Source organism: Bison bison, unplaced genomic scaffold (assembly GCF_000754665.1).
Source record: "Bison bison bison isolate TAMUID 2011002044 unplaced genomic scaffold, Bison_UMD1.0 scf7180017864495, whole genome shotgun sequence".
NCBI classification, from domain to species: Eukaryota; Metazoa; Chordata; class Mammalia; order Artiodactyla; family Bovidae; genus Bison; species Bison bison.
The window spans coordinates 11168289-11187769 of NW_011495054.1; the positions used below are offsets into that span (position 1 = coordinate 11168289).

The following is a 19481-nucleotide window of genomic DNA, read 5'->3' on the forward strand; positions in this document are numbered from 1 at the left end:
ACTCTTGAGAGTCCCTTGGACTGCATGGAGATCCAACCAGTCCATCCTAAAGGAGATCAGTCCTGGGTGTTCATTGGAAGGACTGATGTTGAAGCTGAAACTCCAGTACTTTGGCCACCTGGTGCAAAGAGCTGACTCATTTGAAAAGACCCTGATATTGGGAAAGATTGAAGACAGGAGGAGGAGGGGACGACAGAGAATGAGATGGTTAGATGGCATCACCGAGTCAATGGACATGAGTTTGCGTAAACTCCAGGAGTTGGTGATAGACAGGGAGGCCTGGCATGCTGCAGTTCATGGGGTCACAAAGAGTCGGACATGACTGAGAGACTGAACTGAACTGATTAAGTCCTAACTCTCTAGCAAGCACTGTGCTAAAGGGCTTTATATACATTAACTTAATTAATTCTCTCAACAACCATATGAAATATGCAATATTGCACCATTTTACAAATGGATTAGATAGGCAGAATAAGTTTGCTGCGAATTAGTGAAAAGAACAACAAGGATTTCAATTCAAGTCTGACTCTACAGACTGTGCTCCTAACACTATATCATTCTGACTTTGGGGAAAAAAATTATTTCAGAGAAAGTTACTACCTTCTATCAGGATCAGAGTATTAACAATGATGTTTTAGACCTGGTAAAGTAAATAAATAGAGGAGGGAACAGGAAGGGAGGAAGGGAAACACTTTTACTAATAGCTCTTGCTTTTTAATACGCTGACTTGTAAGTCAGAGAAAGTGAGTCAGAACAAAAAGGACTGGCTCGTGATCTTAGTTTACCAGACTAGTGCAAGCCATTCTCTCCCTTTTTTTGGTGCCAGTAATAATAACAACTAACATTTACTGAGTGCTTAGTATGTGCCAGGAACTCTTCTAAGAGCTTTATGTGTATTATCTTATTCAATCCTCACAAATCCATAAATATTATCTTCATTTTATAGATGAGTAAACTAGAACATAAGGAGATTAAATAACTTGGCTCAAATTCTGCCTCCAGGCAAGATAGAGTAACAGGGACAAGACTTATTTACCTAATTACTTAAACAACTAAAAATCTGCGGAGAAATATACAAGAAGTAACAGTTTTCAGACACTGGACAAGAGACAGCAAAGGACAACGATCCCTGAGAAAGAATAAAGAAAGAGGTATACTCATGAATGGCCAAGCTCACTGCATAGAGAGTTTTACTAAGCTGCAGTTCTGAGAAGGGGAACCCAAGAAAAGCCCAGAAATTTCCCTTAGTTGAAAAGACAGAGTGGGGAGCTCAAACAAGCTATGATGGGTAGACTCACAGAGCAGAAGACTGAAGAGGAGGAGCTGCACTGAGAGAAAACTGCAGAGGCCTTCAGGGCCCTCCCAACCCCTGCCCCAAGCCTGCATCTGAGGATGGGGAGGGCGTCCATATGAGGAAACCATCCAAGGCTGGAAGAGAACCACCAGAAAGGTGCACACAGGGCCAGGAGAAGGCTTTTCACAAGCCAGAGTGGAAAAGCCTCACAATACATAGGACATGAAGTATTCTAAAGGACACTATCTCAATAGTGGGGCTAAAATTTACCTAGACTATAGGCTGCTCTGGTTCCCCCTAATAAATGTTAAAAGTGAGCCTCAAAAAAATCAAGTAATTTCCAAATAATTTAACAGCAACAAAGCTCCACAACAAAGTTAAAAAAAAAAAATCTGTAAACACAAGAATACCTAGCATTCAACAAAGTAAAAGCCAACATGTCTGACATCCAATCAAAAATTACCAAGCAAGCAAATAAGCAGGAAGAGAAAATCCATAATGAAGAGAATAATTCAATAGAAACCAAACAAGAAATGACACATATAAGTATACAAAAATATTAAAAGCTATTATAATACTATTCTATATGTTCAAGAAAATAGAGGAAAATATGATCATGTTAAGACCTGGAAGACATTTTTTAAGACATATATCAGAGCTGTAGAGATAAAACCATAATGTCTCAAATTTTAAAATGCAGAAAATGTGACTAATAGTAAACTAGAAATTAAAGAAAAGATTAGTATATTTGAAAATACACCAAATGAAACAACTAAAAATGAAACAGACAGTGTTTTAACAGAACATAGTTAGCTGTGTACAAGTTCAAGCAGCCTAATATATGTGTAATGGAAGTCTCCAAAGGAAGAGAGAGAGAAAAAGGCAGGAAAAAAATCTTCTTATTCAAGGAAATAAGAACTGAAATATGTCCAGGTTTAGTAAAGATTGTTATTTAAAAAATAAAAACTACTTAATAAAAAGTACAACAAGGCACATCATAATCAATTTTCTTAAGCACATTAATAAAGAAAAAGTCTTAAAAGCTTTCAAAGAATATAAAGATTTGATAAAGGAACAAAGCTAAGAATGACAGTGGATTTCTCACTGGAAATAGCACGAGAGAGACAAGGAAGCAACATTGTTAACATCTGTGAAAGAAATCTCCAGACTTAGTGAAAATATCTTTCAAATAGCACCGCATAAAACAATCTTAGACATATAAAAGCTGAAATGGAAAACAGTACGGTGGCTCCTCAAAAAATTAGAAATAGAATAACCACAGCATCTAGCAATTGGTAACGCTAGTGGTAAAGAACTCTCCTGCCAATGCAGGAGATACAAGAGATGTGGGTTCAATCCCTGGGTCGGGAAGATCTCCTGGAGGAGGGCATGGCAACTCACTTCAGTATCCTTGCCTGGAGAATCCCATGGATAGAGGATCCTGGTGGCTACAGTCCATACGGTCACAAAAAGTCAGACATGACTGAAGCAACTTAGCACACATGCACTAGCATTCCATTCCTGGGTATATACCAAAATAAACTGAAAAGCAGGGACTCAAACAGATATATCTGTACACTAATATTCATAGCAGCTTTATTCACAATAGCCAAAAAATGTAAGCAACCTAAGTTTCTATCAACAAATAAATGGATAAACAGAATATGATATATACAAACAATGGAACATATTTGCCTTAAAAGAAACTCTGATACACAGATACACAGGTTCATGCTACAACAAAAGATAAACCTTGAGGACATCCTGCTAAATGAAATAAACCTGTCACAAAAAGACAAATACAGTATGATTCTATTTATATGAGGAACCTAGAGTAGTCAAATTTATAGAGACAGAAAGTAGATTGTTGGTCAGCAGGGAATAGGGGAGGCAGGAATGAAGAGTTGTTGTTTAATTGCTATAGCGTTTCAGTTTTGCATGACAGTGTGAAAGCATGTAAAACACTACAGAACTAAACACTTAAAAATGCTTAATATCAAAAATTTTATGTGTACTTTTACAATTTAAAAAAGCCTTTTTTAAGCTGAAAGAATTAATCAGCAGCTGCATTACAAACAAAAAAAAAGCTAGAGGAAAGACTGATAAAGATAAGGAAGTCATATATCAGAGGCCACTTGAGGAGATTGCTCAGTTAAGTGCAATGCAATGTGGGATCCTGGATTATATCCTAGAACAAACAAGGGGATTAGGGAAAAACTGGTAAAAATTGTATGGGCAGTAGTTTACTTAATAGTATTGTACTTGTTTTAATTTACTAGTTTTGATAATTACACTGTTTATTCAAAATGTTAACATTAAAGGAAGCTATGTGAAGGGCATATTAAGAACTCTCTGTTCTGTTTTTGCAACTTTTCTGTAAGTCTAAAATTGTTTTAGAAGAAAAATATTTTAAAAAAAGAAGAAGAAAGCATGGTTAGCTTGTGACAAGAGTTAAAGTTCCCCTGTTAATATAGGTGACTGAAGTCCAAAGTGAGCACATTTTAGATCTAACTTGGAGGAGAGAGAAGCAATTTTGTTTTGCCTTTTTCAGTTTAAACAGGAGTAGAGAGGAGAATAAGGTCACCAAGTATTGTTGAAACAACATAAACATCACGGTCTATACTTCACAATAAAAATGCCACCTTACCAAAGTTGTGATACATGTGACAATATCCCAGAATTAATCCAACAAATATGGGGATGTAGGTACAAAAGAAATGTAGGAGGAGCCAAGAGAAAGAAAAGAGGCTTAAAGGACTGGTTTGTGCAATTCTGAAATCCAATCAATTATAATCCATCCCTTAAGACAAAGAATAATAATTTCTTAGTTAAATTTCCATAAGAAGACTGCATGTTTTCCCTCCACTGTTTCTGTCCCTGAGATCCACAAATGTAATTCTCAACCTTCTCATCCACTGCAATCTGGAGAAGCAGTTTTATGGAGCAGAAACAGCATGAAACTGAAACTGGTATTTACTGATCAGCTATTCTGTGCCAGGTACTGCATGGATTATCTGATAATCCATTAAATCCTCATAATAAGCCTAACGAAAAGGCACTATTATCCCCATTTTAACAGATGGGTGATCCAGTGCTGGCTTTTCTATGTCACTGGAAAAGATTATTTGAATCACAACATCTCTGGACCCACAGAGACTAACACAGTTAAATGTCACTGCTAGCATTTGTTTCATACCTGCCTTACGTACCTCTCCTACTCTGAATTTCTACAAGGTAGGACAGTCATGACCTTGGTACTAGGCATATACATGCACAGGTTTGCAGCTGGCTGATAAGAGAGACTGTTACGTGAGAAGGCTGAACTAACTAGAAGAACCACTAGAGTTTCCTACAGTTCTGCTATCATATTCTTCAAAGAAAAAGCATTAGAGAAGGGAATAGACTAGGGATGAAGAATTTGGGATCTGGTCCCAACTCCACCATTGATTGGCTCTGTGGTCTTAGGCTCACAAAAACTCACAAACCTCTCTTTATCAAAGACTCAAAACCAGTGCAATAGAAAGTAGCTGACCTTTTTGATTCAACATACTGTGAGGAATGAATGAGCCTATCTTAGAGGCTTATTATAAACCTAAAAGAGATAAAATATGTAAAGTTCCTGGTACAAGATCAGCATCCAGCGCTATTGGTTCCCCTCCGTTCCAAAACAAGGATTCAAGGATGGAGCTGCCTTGTTAGTAGACGGTGCCTTCCTGTCTGCTGCATTTTAGTAACCTGGCATTTTCACTCTGATGATATTTTTTTTGTGGTATCCTACAAATGTTGGTATAGAGGGTGATTCATCATGTAAACTAAAATCACTGCTTGCAAGTAAATGCAAACTGAAAATTACAGAGAGAACAGAGGTTTAAAAATGTACTTAAAAATAATAAAAACTCAAGTGAAGTCACTTAATCCAATATTTTATTGGAAATTGGACCACCTCCAATTCTCTTAAGGGTACCCACAGTTTGGTAACCAGATGTTCATACTGTTCTTCTGCCAAAGAAAACTTCAGGATTCAAAGACTATTTTTTCCTTTAAAAACTATATTTATATCTCAAAACATGTATTTCTCTGATACCTTAACAGAGTAGACTAAAAACAAAGTATCCCTTCGATCTCCACGTTACTCTAAGGTACATTTGATGTGCACTGGCAGGAGGCACTGGAGAAGAGAAAGGGCCTATCCATTATTTGAATAAAGAATAAAATAGACACCAGTAGACAGCCAGCCTGACATTCAGATTCACAGCTGAAAGGTAAGCATTAGAAGCAGCCCAGACCCAACAAGAACTTAATTATTTTATTATAACTAGCAAGATGAGCTTTATTAAGGGACAGGCACAGTAGTGATGAAGCAACGTGGCTGCTGGTACAATCCAACCTATCAAAAGGAATAAAGTAAACCATCATCCAAACCAACCAAATATCAGATTAAAATAAATTCTCTGCAATTTCCCTCAAGACACAAATATGAATATCCTAATCCACAGTATCAGAGTAGCAATTATGACAACTATACCAAGGCATTTTATTACTCTCTGCTAGACTTGGCTAGATCTCTGAGCTGCTTTCATCATCAGTTGAGTATTCCCTGAACCCCAAAGCTGTTTCTGACAGAAATGAGGCACAGCAAATATGATATTCATTTTGTGCCATCCTCAAAGTACAGATAACAGAACAGAGTAAATTTGATTCTTTGACAGGATTATCTATGGGCCTGACCTTTTGTAACTGCTTCTAAGTTCATCAGCTAACCAATAAGTAAATGAGCAAATGAACAGGAGAGTTGGAATGCATGACTGTTAGACCAAACCCATATCATTGTGCAAATACCTCCAATTTAAAATCTTAATTATCAAAGGAATATGACAGCTAACCTAGACCAAATAGATACACAAGTGGCTATAGCAAATGACTATATTAATATCAGATAAAGTAGACTTGAAAACAAAGAGATAAAAAGGACATTTCATTATTACAAAAGGGAAAATTCATCAGAAAGACATTACTGTAATGTGTATGCACCCATCTAACAGAACTTCAAAATGCAGGAAACTATCTATTCTTTCTGTCACTACTTCATCTCCCACTTTCCTGAATCCTCTCCATGAAAATGTCCCTAAGCAAGATCACCAGTGACATCCATACTGTCAAATCCATTGATCAATTCTCATTTCATCTTACTTGACCTACCACTTCCTTTTCCCTTTGGACTGAAGGACTCCATTTTCTCTCCATTCTTCTAAAATCTACCATCTTTTCAATTAGGAAGTGCATTAGGCAAAAGACTGGATACAGAAACAACAGTTGGAATAATTTATTTATTGACCTTTTTTCCTTGGTTTCCTTTCCTGGTTTCTGATTGTGCTTTTCTAAATATTCTACCCCAATATGTACCTGGTTTTGACTTCTTCTCTATTATGCCTATTGCTTTACTTATGCACTTTCTTTGATGAAAATGACATTGTTTAATTTGAAATACTTTCCTTTGCCCACAGTGGTGATGTGTTTATCCTAAATTGTCCACACCCCCTTATCTACCTCCATTTACAGTGTGTGGTTTTAGCGTAACTGACCATTGTTAAAACCTGCAAATCTCAAGTTTATAACTACAGTAAATTCCAAATGTGTATTCAAATCTCCACTTAGATGTCTAATAGACGTCAAATCTGCAATCTTAATTCCAACCTCCCTTCCCCCTTTTCAATAAATGGCTCAGGCCAAATAACTTAGCTCCATTCTCTCTCTCGTAGCCCCATATCCAATCTTTCAGGAAGTTCAGTTAGTTCTATTTTCAAAAAAAGATCCAGAACCCAACCATTACTTACCATTCCTTCACTACCACCTTGGTCCAAGCCTGCCTATTGGCCTCATGGTCCTGAAGCCCATATAGCCTATTCTCCATATAGCAGTTAGGATGATCCTTTTGAGCACTAGTCTGAACATGTCTTTACTTTGCTCAAAACCCTCTGATTTTCTTCCCTTATAGTAAAATCCTAATTCCTTACCATGGCCTTCAAACCTTACATGATCAGCGGCCCCCCTCAACAACCTCTTTGACCGCATCAGAAATTCTACCATTACAGCATTCATTCCCTCCAGCCAAACTGTCCTCCTTCCTCTTCTGTGAGTACACCAAGAACAATTCCTGCCATGGGTCTTTAACCCTGATGGTCCCTTTGCCTGGACTTCTCTTTTTTTTATTTCCCAAAACCACATGGCTTTTCCCTTTACTTCTTCCAGGTCTTTGTTCATACATCACTTTTTAAGAAATTCATCTGACAATTGGATAGTGCATCCGTATGAAGATATTATCTCAATTAAATGAGTATCTTCAGCATTTTCTCTCCCTTATTACCCTCATCCCATTAGTATCTAATTTCTTTCAAATGTGCATCCATTACATCTTCTTCACATCTCTCCATTTCCACGAGTTCAGCCTCCATCATATAGCTTCTGCAACAGGCTCACCAGTACTCTTTCTGTATCCAATCTCTTGTCTAATGCACTTAATAAGTGGACTTTAAAAATTAGACAGATACAGACTTTCCTTGAGCAGTCAATTACCAGCTATGTGACTTTGAACAAATCATGTGAAATTTTCAGGGTTTCAGTTTGCTCATTTGTAAATGGAACTAATAAAACCTACTTTAAAAAATTTTACAGACTTTATTTTTTAAAACAGTGTTAAGTTCACAGCAAAACTGAGCAGAAGGTACAGAGAGTTTCCACATACTCCATATGAACTCCATAGTTCATATATACGAACTTCTGCTCGTATATAATACCTACTTATCAGGACTACCGTGAGTAAAAAAAATAAGAATACAAAGCATGCAATGATGGTCACAATGTACATAGCAGACACTCAACTATGACAAGGATTTTTTTCCTTTCCAAACTCTGATCATATATTCCCTGGTTCAAAATTTTAACTGACTTACCACTGTGTGTGTTAGTCACTCAGTCGTGTCCAACTCTATGCGACCCCATGGACTGTAGCCCACCAGGCTTCTCTGTCCATGGGATTCTCTAGGCAAGAATACTAGAGTGGATTGCCATGCCCTTCTCCAGGGGATCTTCCCGATCCAGGGATCAAATCCAGGTCTCCTGCACTGCAGGTGGATTCTTTACCATCTGAACCACAAGGCTTACCAGTATATACAGATAAATCAAATTTTTCAGTATGGTATCCAAAGACTTCCACAACTTGGCTCCAACCTAGTTTTCCAACTTTATCTTTTATTTAATACACCTATCTACTAGCCCCCATGCAAATTCTACTCCACCCACAACTCTACTTGCTATTTTTTAATCACATTCAGCATTTTCCTACATCTATTCTTTGCCCCACCACTGCCAAAAATACTTTTCTCTCCCAGTATGTCTGCCAAAATCTTGCGATCTTTCTAAGCCTGGCTCAAATTCCATTTTTTGTAAGAAGATATCCACAGCTTTACCAGTTGGCATTTATTTCTCTTTCTCCTGTATGTTCATGTTACTTTGTTTATGCCTCTTTTCCCATTCTCTCCTGATGAGCAGGGACCACATTTTATTCAGTAATTAGCACAGTGCTGTGCAATACTCGGCATTCAGAAAAATCTGTTGGATTGAATCGAACATGTCGATTACAAAATCACAAGTTACTTAACGTTAGAGGAGAAAACTAGAGATCCATCCCTAGAATATTCATCTTCGAATGAGTACTTGGTCAAATTTAAGTATTCATTCTATACTAGGATTCTACGAAGACTTCTACTTTGAGAACTTTTTAAAAAATGCCTTGGGGTGAAAAGGAAGAAGGGAGTAAGTACAGGGAAGGAGAATGCTAAATATCTAAGAGCTATGGAATCTTAAAAATTGTATAACTCCTCAGAAGAATGAGGTTAAATGTTTTTATTTAGCTTCACCCAGAAAGTCAGAGAGTTAAAATAAGAAACTAAAATCAACTTGTCCCTGAATCTCTTTCTGAAGTATGCTTTCCCCATCTCTAAGTTCCTAGAACAATTATGTTCACATTACTCATCTGATAATCATATCCTGCATTTTGTTACAATTGCAGTATTTCCTTGAGCCATTTTTAAATCTTTCATCACTGAACTTTAATTCTCATATTCTCAATTAGATAATCAACTCCAAAGAAGTACAGTTCATATCTTGCACTTTTACAGTCTTTTCTGCTACAACACATTTCCACAATACCACAGAGCTCATGTCAATAGAGTGTGGAAATCGTATGTAATTTTTTTCTTAGGCAAGAAGCGCTGGAATAGTAGAACAGAATTACAGTCTTCAGAAGGAAAGGTAAAATGGCTTCAGCAAATCTGCTATACCGACAAGGCCCTTTGCTCTACTTAAGGAAAATGAAAAGTGAATGCCTGCATATAGGCTAAGAGAGGTGTAATTCCTAATTCTCATCTCAGGGCAGGTCTTACTTCCTTTTGTGCTCCTTAATGGCAACCCCATTGGCTCAGGGCTCCACGTTCAAATGCATTATCTCACATTTCTGCAAGTCAGCATTTTTTACTCTTTTTTAGTGCATTTTTAATATCTATGGCAACTTCCACCCATACTGAGCTATCTTCCTGGGCTGTCCAACCTACTGTTTTTTTGGTTCCATGGTTCAAAGTGGCGTGTGTGTGTGTGTGTTTAGTCACTCAGTCATGTCTAACTCTTTGTGACGCTAAAGGACTGCAGCTCGCCAGACTCCTCTGTCCATGGGATTTTCCTGGCAAGAATACTGGAGTGGGTTGCCATTTCCTCCTCCAGTGGATCCAGACCCAGGGGTCAATCTGGCGTCTCTTGCATCTCCTGCAGTGCAGGCAGATTCTTTACTGCTAAGCCACCTGGGAAGCCCATAGATTTCCAGTAATCTACATCTAGCCCTATTTTTTTCCCCAAATCTCTATTATTTTATACACATACATACATATACATACACACACATATGCATAGATAGTATGTTATGGTAAAATACATGATTATCCAAGGTCATTAACACGTTACCTTGAATATAACAGTTATAGGTTATTGCATTTAATTCTGAAAACATCTGTATTTTTCCATTGTTCACATGATCTTAAATCTAAAATCCACTTTCTGGGGTTCCTAATACCCTTCAGCCCCACAAGGAGTCCTTCATTCCCTGCTAAGGTGTCTATTATTACACGAAAATCACTACTTAAACTAAACCACTTCTGCTAATATAACATTCAACTTACTATTGTAAAAAGATCTAATCTGTAATGCCATCAGTATGACTCTCAAACCCCAATAAATGATGTGACCTCTCTGTTCGGTGATGCTAAACTTCTAGACACAATGAATGGAAAAGCAGAGACAAATAGGCTGTTTTCTATTCACTTTCACAGCTGCTTGGGCTACTGCCCAATCTCCATAATGAGGGTGGTCTCTTGCTTTGTTTTTATGAAACCAAGAGCATATAGAACACATAGCATTTCAATATGCAGCCTTCAGGATATTATATTGTCCCCAATTGCTTGATATTTTGCCTTTCTCCTCAGAATAGTCAGAAACACATTGAAGCTATAACAGTAACTATGACTTCTACTGAATCAGCTTAAACAATCTACTTACTGTCAACAAGATGAATAACCAACTGATCATTTTAAGTGAAAGTCTCCACACTTGGATCTTTGGGACATGAGTTTCAATTAAAACACTTGGAGATGAGTAGTATATTGTATTATATCCCCAACCAGGCCTGATGACACTCCTTTAAACCGGTTTAGGGGTGTGCACATATATGTGCATACCTTCACATATATAGCAACATGATTTGTTTCCAACACACACGCATTATCTTCCACACATAACTCAAGGAGAGAGAAGAAACCAATCTTCCCTCCTTCCTTCCTCACTCCTTTCCTCTTTCTTCTTGAGGGAGGTGGGTGTGGTGCCAGAAAACATTTTCCTATGTAAAACAGCAACAATCCCAATGTTCACTGTTATTGTGTATTTATATAAACCCTGTGTAAACAATCTCCATGTCCTTGTAGGGCTATTTCATCCCTGACATATGATGCTCAACCAAATTATTTACATTACAAAATATATTCAAACAAAAGCAACATTTTTAAACCAAGGCCTAACCACCATTTGGATGTGAACGGTGGCTTATCTTTCATCAAAGCAGGAAAAATCAGAAAAGGCACTGATAAATGTCATGTTTCTTAGAATCTGAAAAATATTCACAAATTATGGCTAATACAAATAAGAAATCACTTTCAAGTTATGTTCTTAGGCCCTAAATTCTAAAATTCTAAAATATCAGCTTGAAGGTACTTTAAAGATCAGATATTCCAACCACCTCATTTTCACATGAGAAAATTAAACCTTATAGCGAGGAAGTGAGCAATACAAGGGCACAATGCCAGAACTGTGCACTGATTCTTGAGCACCATTAACGCCTCTTTTCACAGTTTAAAACAATTATTTTAAAACATATTTTGATTTTGTCTTTACTTTTTAATTTAAATTTATTTTAATTGGAGGCTAATTACTTTACAATATTGTATTGGTTTTGCCATAAGTCAACATGAATCTGCCACAGGTGTACACGTGTTTCCCATCCTAAACCCCCCTCTCACCTCCCTCCCCATACCATCCCTCTGGGTCATCCCAGTGCACCAGCCCCAAGCATCCTGTATCCTGCATCAAACCTGGACTGGCGATTCATTTCTTATATAATATTATACATGTTTCAATGCCATTCTCCCAAATCCTCCCACCCTCTCCCTCTCCCACAGAGTCCAAAAGACTGTTCTATACATCTGTGTCTCTTTTGCTGTCTCACATACAGGATTATCGTTACCATCTTTCTAAATTCCATATATATGCATTAGTATACTGTATTGGTGTTTTTCTTTCTGGCTTACTTCACTCTGTATAATAGGCTCCAGTTTCATCCACCTCATTAGAACTGATTCAAATGCATTCTTTTTAATGGCTGAGTAATACTCCATTGTGTATATGTACCACGGCTTTCTTATCCATTCATCTGCTGATGGACATCTAGATTGCTTCCATGTCCTGGCTATTATAAACAGTGCTGCGATGAACATTGGGGTACACATGTCTCTTTCAATTCTGGTTTCCTCGGTGTGTATGCCCAGCAGTGGGACTGCTGGGTCATATGGCAGTTCCATTTCCAGTTTTTTAAGGAATCTCCAAACTGTTCTCCATAGTGGCTGTACTAGTTTGCATTCCCACCAACAGTGTAAGAGGGTTCCCTTTTCTGCACACCCTCTCCAGCATTTATTGCTTGCAGACTTTTGGATAGCAGCCATTGTGACTGGTGTGAAATGGTACCTCATAGTGGTTTTGATTTGCATTTCTCTGATAATGAATGATGTTGAGCATCTTTTCATGTGTCTGTTAGCCATCTGTATGTCTTCTTTGAAGAAATGTCTGTTTAGTTCTTTGGCCCAGTTTTTGATTGGGTCGTTTATTTTTCTGGAATTGAGCTGCAGGAGTTGCTTGTATATTTTTGAGATTAGTTGTTTGTCAGTTGCTTCATTTGCTATTATTTTCTCCCATTCTGAAGGCTGCCTTTTCACCTTGCTTATAGTTTCCTTTGTTGTGCAGAAGCTTTTAATTTTAATTAGGTCCGATTCATTTTTTCTTTTATTTCCAATATTCTGGGACGTGGGTCATAGAGGATACTGCTGTGATTTATGTTGGAAAGTGTTTTGCCTATGTTCTCCTCTAGGAGTATTATAGTTTCTGGTCTTACATTTAGATCTTTAATCCATTTTGAGTTTATTTCTGTGTATGGTGTTAGAAAGTGTTCTAGTTTCATTCTTTTACAAGTGGTTGACAAGTTTTCCCAGCACCACTTGTTAAAGAGATTGTCTTTTCTCCATTGTATATTCTTGCCTCCTTTGTAAAAGATAAGGTGTCTATAGGTGTGTGGATTTATCTCTGGGCTTTCTATTTTGTTCCATTGATCTATATTTCTGTCTTTGTGCCAGAACTATACTGTCTTGATGACTGTGGCTCTGTAGTAGAGCCTGAAGTCAGGCAAGTTGATTCCTCCAGTTCCATTCTTCTTTCTCAAGATTGCTTTGGCGAGTCGAGGTTTTTTGTATTTCCATACAAATTGTGAAATTATTTCTTCTAGCTCTGTGAAAAATACCATTGGTAGCTTGATAGGGATTGCATTGAATCTACAGATTGCTTTGGGTAGTATACTCATTTTCACTATATTGATTCTTCCGATCCATGAACATGGTATATTTCTCCATCTATTAGTGTCCTCTTTGATTTCTTTCACCAGTGTTTTATAGTTTTCTATATATAGGTTATTTTAAAACACATTTTGAAGTAAACTGAAAATGTTATTGACAGAAACCTTTTGCAGGCTTCTAAAATATATATGCTAATTTAACACCCCACTCCAGTACTCTTGCCTGGAGAATCCCATGGACGGAGGAGCCTGGTGGTCTGCAGTCCATGGGGTCGCTAAGAGTCGGACACGACTGAGCGACTTCGGTTCGGTTCAGTCGCTCAGTGGTCTCCAACTCTGCAACCCCATGAATCACAGCACACCAGGCCTTCCTGTCCATCACCAACTCCTGGAGTTCACTCAGACTCACGTCCATCGAGTCAGTGATGCCATCCAGCCATCTCATCCTCTGTCATCCCCTTCTCCTGCCCCCAATCCCTCCCAGCATCAGTCTTTTCCAATGAGTCAACTCTCTACATGAGGTGGCCAAAGTACTGGAGTTTCAGCTTCAGCATCATTCCCTCCAAAGAAATCCCAAGGCTGATCTCCTTCAGAATGGACTGGTTGGATCTCCTTGCAGTCCAAGGGACTCTCAAGAGTCTTCTCCAACACCACAGTTCAAAAGCATCAAATCTTTGGCACTCAGTCTTCCGCACAGTCCAACTCTCACATCCATACATGACCACTGGAAAAACCATAGCCTTGACTAGACAGACCTTTTGTTGGCAAAGTAACGTCTCTGCTTTTTAATATGCTGTCTAGGTTGGTCATAACTTTCCAAGGAGTAAGCGTCTTCTAACTTCATGGCTGCAGTCACCATCTGCAGTGATTCTGGAGCCCAAAAAATAAAGTCTGACACTGTTTCCACTGTTTCCCCATCTATTTCCCATGAAGTGATGGGACCAGATGCCATGATTGTTTTCTGAACGTCGGGCTTCAAGCCAACTTTTTTACTCTCCACTTTCACTTTCATCAAGAGGCTTTTTAGTTCCTCTTCACTTTCTGCCATAAGGGTGGTGTCATCTGCATATCTGAGGTTATTGAGATTTCTCCCGGCAATCTTGATTCCAGCTCGTGTTTCTTCCAGTCCAGCGTTTCTCATGATGTACTCTGCACAGAAGTTAAATAAGCAGGGTGATAATACACAGCTTTGACGTACTCCTTTTCCTATTTGGGACCAGTCTGTTGTTCCATGTCCAGTTCTAACTGTTGGTTCCTGACCTGCATATAGATTTCTCAAGAGGCAGGTCAGGTGGTCTGATATTCCCATCTCTTTCAGAATTTTCCACAGTTTATTGTGATCCACACAGTCAAAGGCTTTGGCATAGTCAATAAAGCAGAAATAGATGTTTTTCTGGAACTCTCTTGCTTTTTCCATGATCCAGCGGATGTTGGCAATTTGATCTCTGGTTCCTTGTCCTTTTCTAAAACCAGCTTGAACATCAGGAAGTTCATGGTTCACATATTGCTGAAGCCTGGCTTGGAGAATTTTGAGCATTACTTTACTAGCGTGTGAGATGAGTGCAATTGTGTGGTAGTTTGAGGATTCTTTGGCATTGCCTTTCTTTGGGATTGGAATGAAAACTGACCTTTTCCAGTCCTGTCTGAGCAACTTCACTTTCACTTTTCACTTGCATGCATTGGAGAAGGAAATGGCAACCCACTCTACTGTTCTTGCCTGGAGAATCCCAGGGCAATCCCAGGGGGAGCCTGGTGGGCTGCTGTCTATGGGGTCGCACAGAGTAGGACACGACTGAAGTGATTTAGCAGCAGCAGCAGCACCTGCACTTAGTCAACTGTCTATTTTCTTCTTATAAATTGTTTCATATTTCTTAACACCAAGATGACATTCCCCTGCAACTCCAAACAATTTTGGTAGTCTTTTCCATCTATTGGGATGTGCTCAAAAAATATATGCTACATTAAATATTTATTTAAGTAGAATCACTAGTGAGGCAAATTCACTGGGAAAACAACAAATTAATAGTAACAGTAAGCAGTTAAGTTAAGGCACTATAATAAGTGCTTTACATTTATTACCTAATTTAGGCCTTATCAACCCTAGGAGGTGGGCATTATTAGTATTATCATTTTATAGATGAAGAAATTAAAGCACAGAGATAAAATACCCAGGATTGACTATCAATTAGTAAACTCCAGAACAGGTGTTCTAGCCTCTGAGTCCATGCTCTTAACCACTGTACTACAGGGCCTCTCTAAAAGGAAATCATACATTTCAAAAAGAAAATAATTTCTTGATTAGCTGAAAGCTGAAAGATTAACTAGACTATATTATCTCATAGAATGATAAAATTTTCAAGCTCAAAAAAAACCCAGAAGTCACTAGTCCAAGTCTTTCATTTTAAACACAAAGAAACTGACATTCAAAGAGGTTAAGTGATTTGTCCAAGGTCACACAGTTTTTGGCGGTAGGAACTATTTGTCATTACAGTCTAGTATTATTCCTCATTGTTCTCTTCTGCTAACATACAAGCTAGAGAAAGTACTATCTAAAGTAGCAATAACTACCTATCAGATAAAGAGTCTAAAGGGAAAACTTGACTTTGGGGAAGTAGAATTTCCAAAGAGTGACACATCAAAGAAAAAGTATGTATGTAATTTGGTGATTACATGTTCCACAAATAGGCAGAACAGATTTTACCAGTTCAAAGAAGGCCAAAGTTACATTATGTCTTAGAAAATAAGAGATTTTGCTAGTATTGATTGTTCCTAACTGAACATGGCCCAAACTGAGGTCCAGCAGACAGTAAAAGCAGTCCACTGGCTGTTCTCACTTGGCCACAGAGCTCAACTTGTAGGACTGTTAACTCTCAGTTATCAGTTTGTGGATGTAAGTGTTGAACAAAGCCTACTGTGGCCATTCAGATCATTTCCTTCTCCCCCTCTTTTTTAATGAAGCCACAAATTCAGTGGAGCCTGGAGATTTAAATTCTAATCATTTTCCCTTTGCCCTTTAACACTGGTGCTCCCAAGGGAACCTTTACTTCCAAGCATTACTATTCTAGGCCCCTGAATCAATAACCCACAGCTCTAAAAGGCAAGAACGCCAAGTAAATGCTGTTCTCTCTCTCCCTCCCCATCCCAATTAAAGCAAATGAAATTTATAAGGCTGTGGAAGAGCCTCCAATAGACATACTATCATAATAAAAACCACTTAGAACATCTCGAATCAGACTAAACAAAATGCTGCATTCTACTAGCACACAGCAGCCACGCAGTAATCCAGCTGACTACATTTAGGAAGAATGCATAGGTTTCCTCTCAAAAGAGGGAACCTAAATCTGGTTGTCTTTTTGTCCCTGCTCCCCATCCAAATCTATCAGAAGCACCCGGCACTCCCCTTGTTCCTGTGCACAGGATGAGATCTACCAGCAGACAGCTCGGTCTCTGCATTATCGATATACCACTTTGCACAAAGGATGTTGCTGGTTGTGCAGCAAACCAATCCAACGTTAAGAATAAAAATAATTTTAAATTTCAATTTAATGCATATTTATTGACTATTTTTAATATACCAAACATTGAGTTATATGCTGGGAACAAAATAAAGGAAGAATATTCAGTCCCTAGTTCCAATAATCTTACTAACTAATAAGGCAAAGACACAAGTGGGCAGACAAAAATCTAACAAAAATTACTTACAGTTACATAACTCTTCATAACTTTATAAAATTTTTGCATTTTTTATAAAATGCTTGCATCTTTCATAGTTCACTGATCCCCACAACAGTCCTGAGGTAGGTAAGACAGTTCTAACTACTCCTCTTTACAGATGAAAGTACAAATACAGAGTAGAGAACTGCTATGAATAAAAGGCAAGAGGAATAACACAGCACAAAGCTAGTGCCAAAGAAACAGCATATTTAATGAAACCACAAATAGTGCTGCATCATGATCATATGAGAGAGCTCAGTCTGGCAGTGAAGAGCTCCAACAACAAAACAGCGCTCAAAGAGTGACGACTTCAGTATTATACCAACCAAAGATGTTTTTTATAGGTGCCAGGACCATGTGATGCTCTAATTCTAACTCTACTGAACTGCTACTGACTTGTTTAATGCTGTTTTCAGATTTTAGTCTCTTCAATTATGTCACCAAAACACCATTTTTAAAATTTGCCACAAATCTATATATATATTTTTTTAATGTGCCACAAATATAAAAAGCTGACAAACATCGACTAAAAAACACAGAGGAAATAAGCAGTGGTATAAAACAGAGTTTTTGATCTCTCATTCACTGTTCTTTCCACTATAAAATATAGCCTCTCAGACTGTACAAGGAAATCCAGGTCACACAAACTTCCCTTTGGAAAAGACTCCTTTAATTATCCAGAGGGCTTTCAGTCCAGGACTCCTGCATAAATCCCACATTTCAGGTAGCTGCAAAATTGATCCCTGGGTCCCACACATCCCCAGAATTTGTAAACCAAGCTGTAACATCTTTTTTTTTTTTTGATGTATAGTTGATTTACAATATTATGTTAATTTCTACTATATAGCAAAGTGACTCAGTAATACACATATATACATTCTTTTTCATATTCTTTTCCATTATGCTTTATTTATGGCTGTTGTTCCCTGTGCTATACAGTAGGACTTTGTTGTTCACCCATTCTAAACGTAATAGTTTGCATCTACTAACCTCAAATACCCGATCCTTCCCTCCGCCTCTCCCCTACCCCATTGGCAACCACAAGTCTGTTCTGTATGCCTGTAAGTCTATTTCTGTTTTGTGGACAGGTTCATTTGTGCCATACTTTATACTGCACATATAAGTTACATCATATGCTATTTGTCTTTCTCTGTCTGACTTATCTCACTTAGTATGATAATCTCTTCTTCCATCCATGTTGCTGCAAATGACAATATTTCATTCTATTTTTATGGCTGAGTAACATTCCATTGTATATTATACACCATACCTTCTTCATCCATTCATCTATTGATGGAGATTTAGGTTGTTTCCCCATCCTGGCTATTGTGAATAGTGCTGCTAAAAACAAAGGGGTGTATGTATCTTTTTAAATTATAGTTTTATTTCGATATATCAGGTCTTAACATCTTAAAGGCACCTAGACCAGGCTGGACACCCCGCAGCCCAGTTCAGACCCATGGGCCCCAAGACTAAATGGCTCCAGAAACATAAGTACTGTCAGGAACAATGTAAATCTTGTCAGGTGAGCACACAGGCCCCCAACCAACTCCAAACCAAAGATGATCTGGTATGTACATAAAAAGGCCACCTGAGAACTATGAAGCTCAGTGGGTACAGTGGACCCATGGGAGTGCTCAGAAGAGACGGTGAAACAGGGTAAAAAGAGAAAAAAATGGGAGAGGGAGAAGGAAAATGTGGGAACAAGAACACAAACTGTGGGCATAAACAAGAGATGGATATTATCAATGCGCAGCCCCTACAGTCAGCTTCTCATAGTGTGGACCCGTGGCCACGCTGAGGGTGGCTCTAGTGTATAAGGCATGTCTCCTCCCTAAACACCACGGCCCATAAATGCAAGCCAAGTGTATCTGGGGCTCAACCAAAGAAACGTTGCTTTGTTCTAACACTGGAGGAAATATCTGCTGTATTAACATTATTAACCTCTAACATGACATTTTTAGAGGGATTTTTGTCAAGGTCAGTCAGTCAGTCAGTTCAGTCACCCAGTCGTGTCTGACTCTTTGCAATCCCATGAATCGCAACACGCCAGGCCTCCCTGTCCATCACCAACTCCCGGAGTTTACTCAAACTCATGTCCATCGAGTCAGTGATGCCATCCAGCCATCTCATCCTCTGTCGTCCCCTTCTCCTCCTACCCCCAATCCCTCCCAGCATCAGGGTCTTTTCCAATAAGTCAACTCTTCGCATGAGGTGGCCAAAGTATTGGAGTTTCAGCTTTAGCATCACTTCTTCCAA

General features: G+C 38.4%; 1 protein-coding gene across 1 annotated transcript in view; it reads right to left on the reverse strand.

Moving 5' to 3' along the window:
- TTC28 (tetratricopeptide repeat domain 28) overlaps positions 1-19481 on the reverse strand; it is a 582431-nt gene that overhangs the window by 335348 nt on the left and 227602 nt on the right. The window lies entirely within an intron of this gene.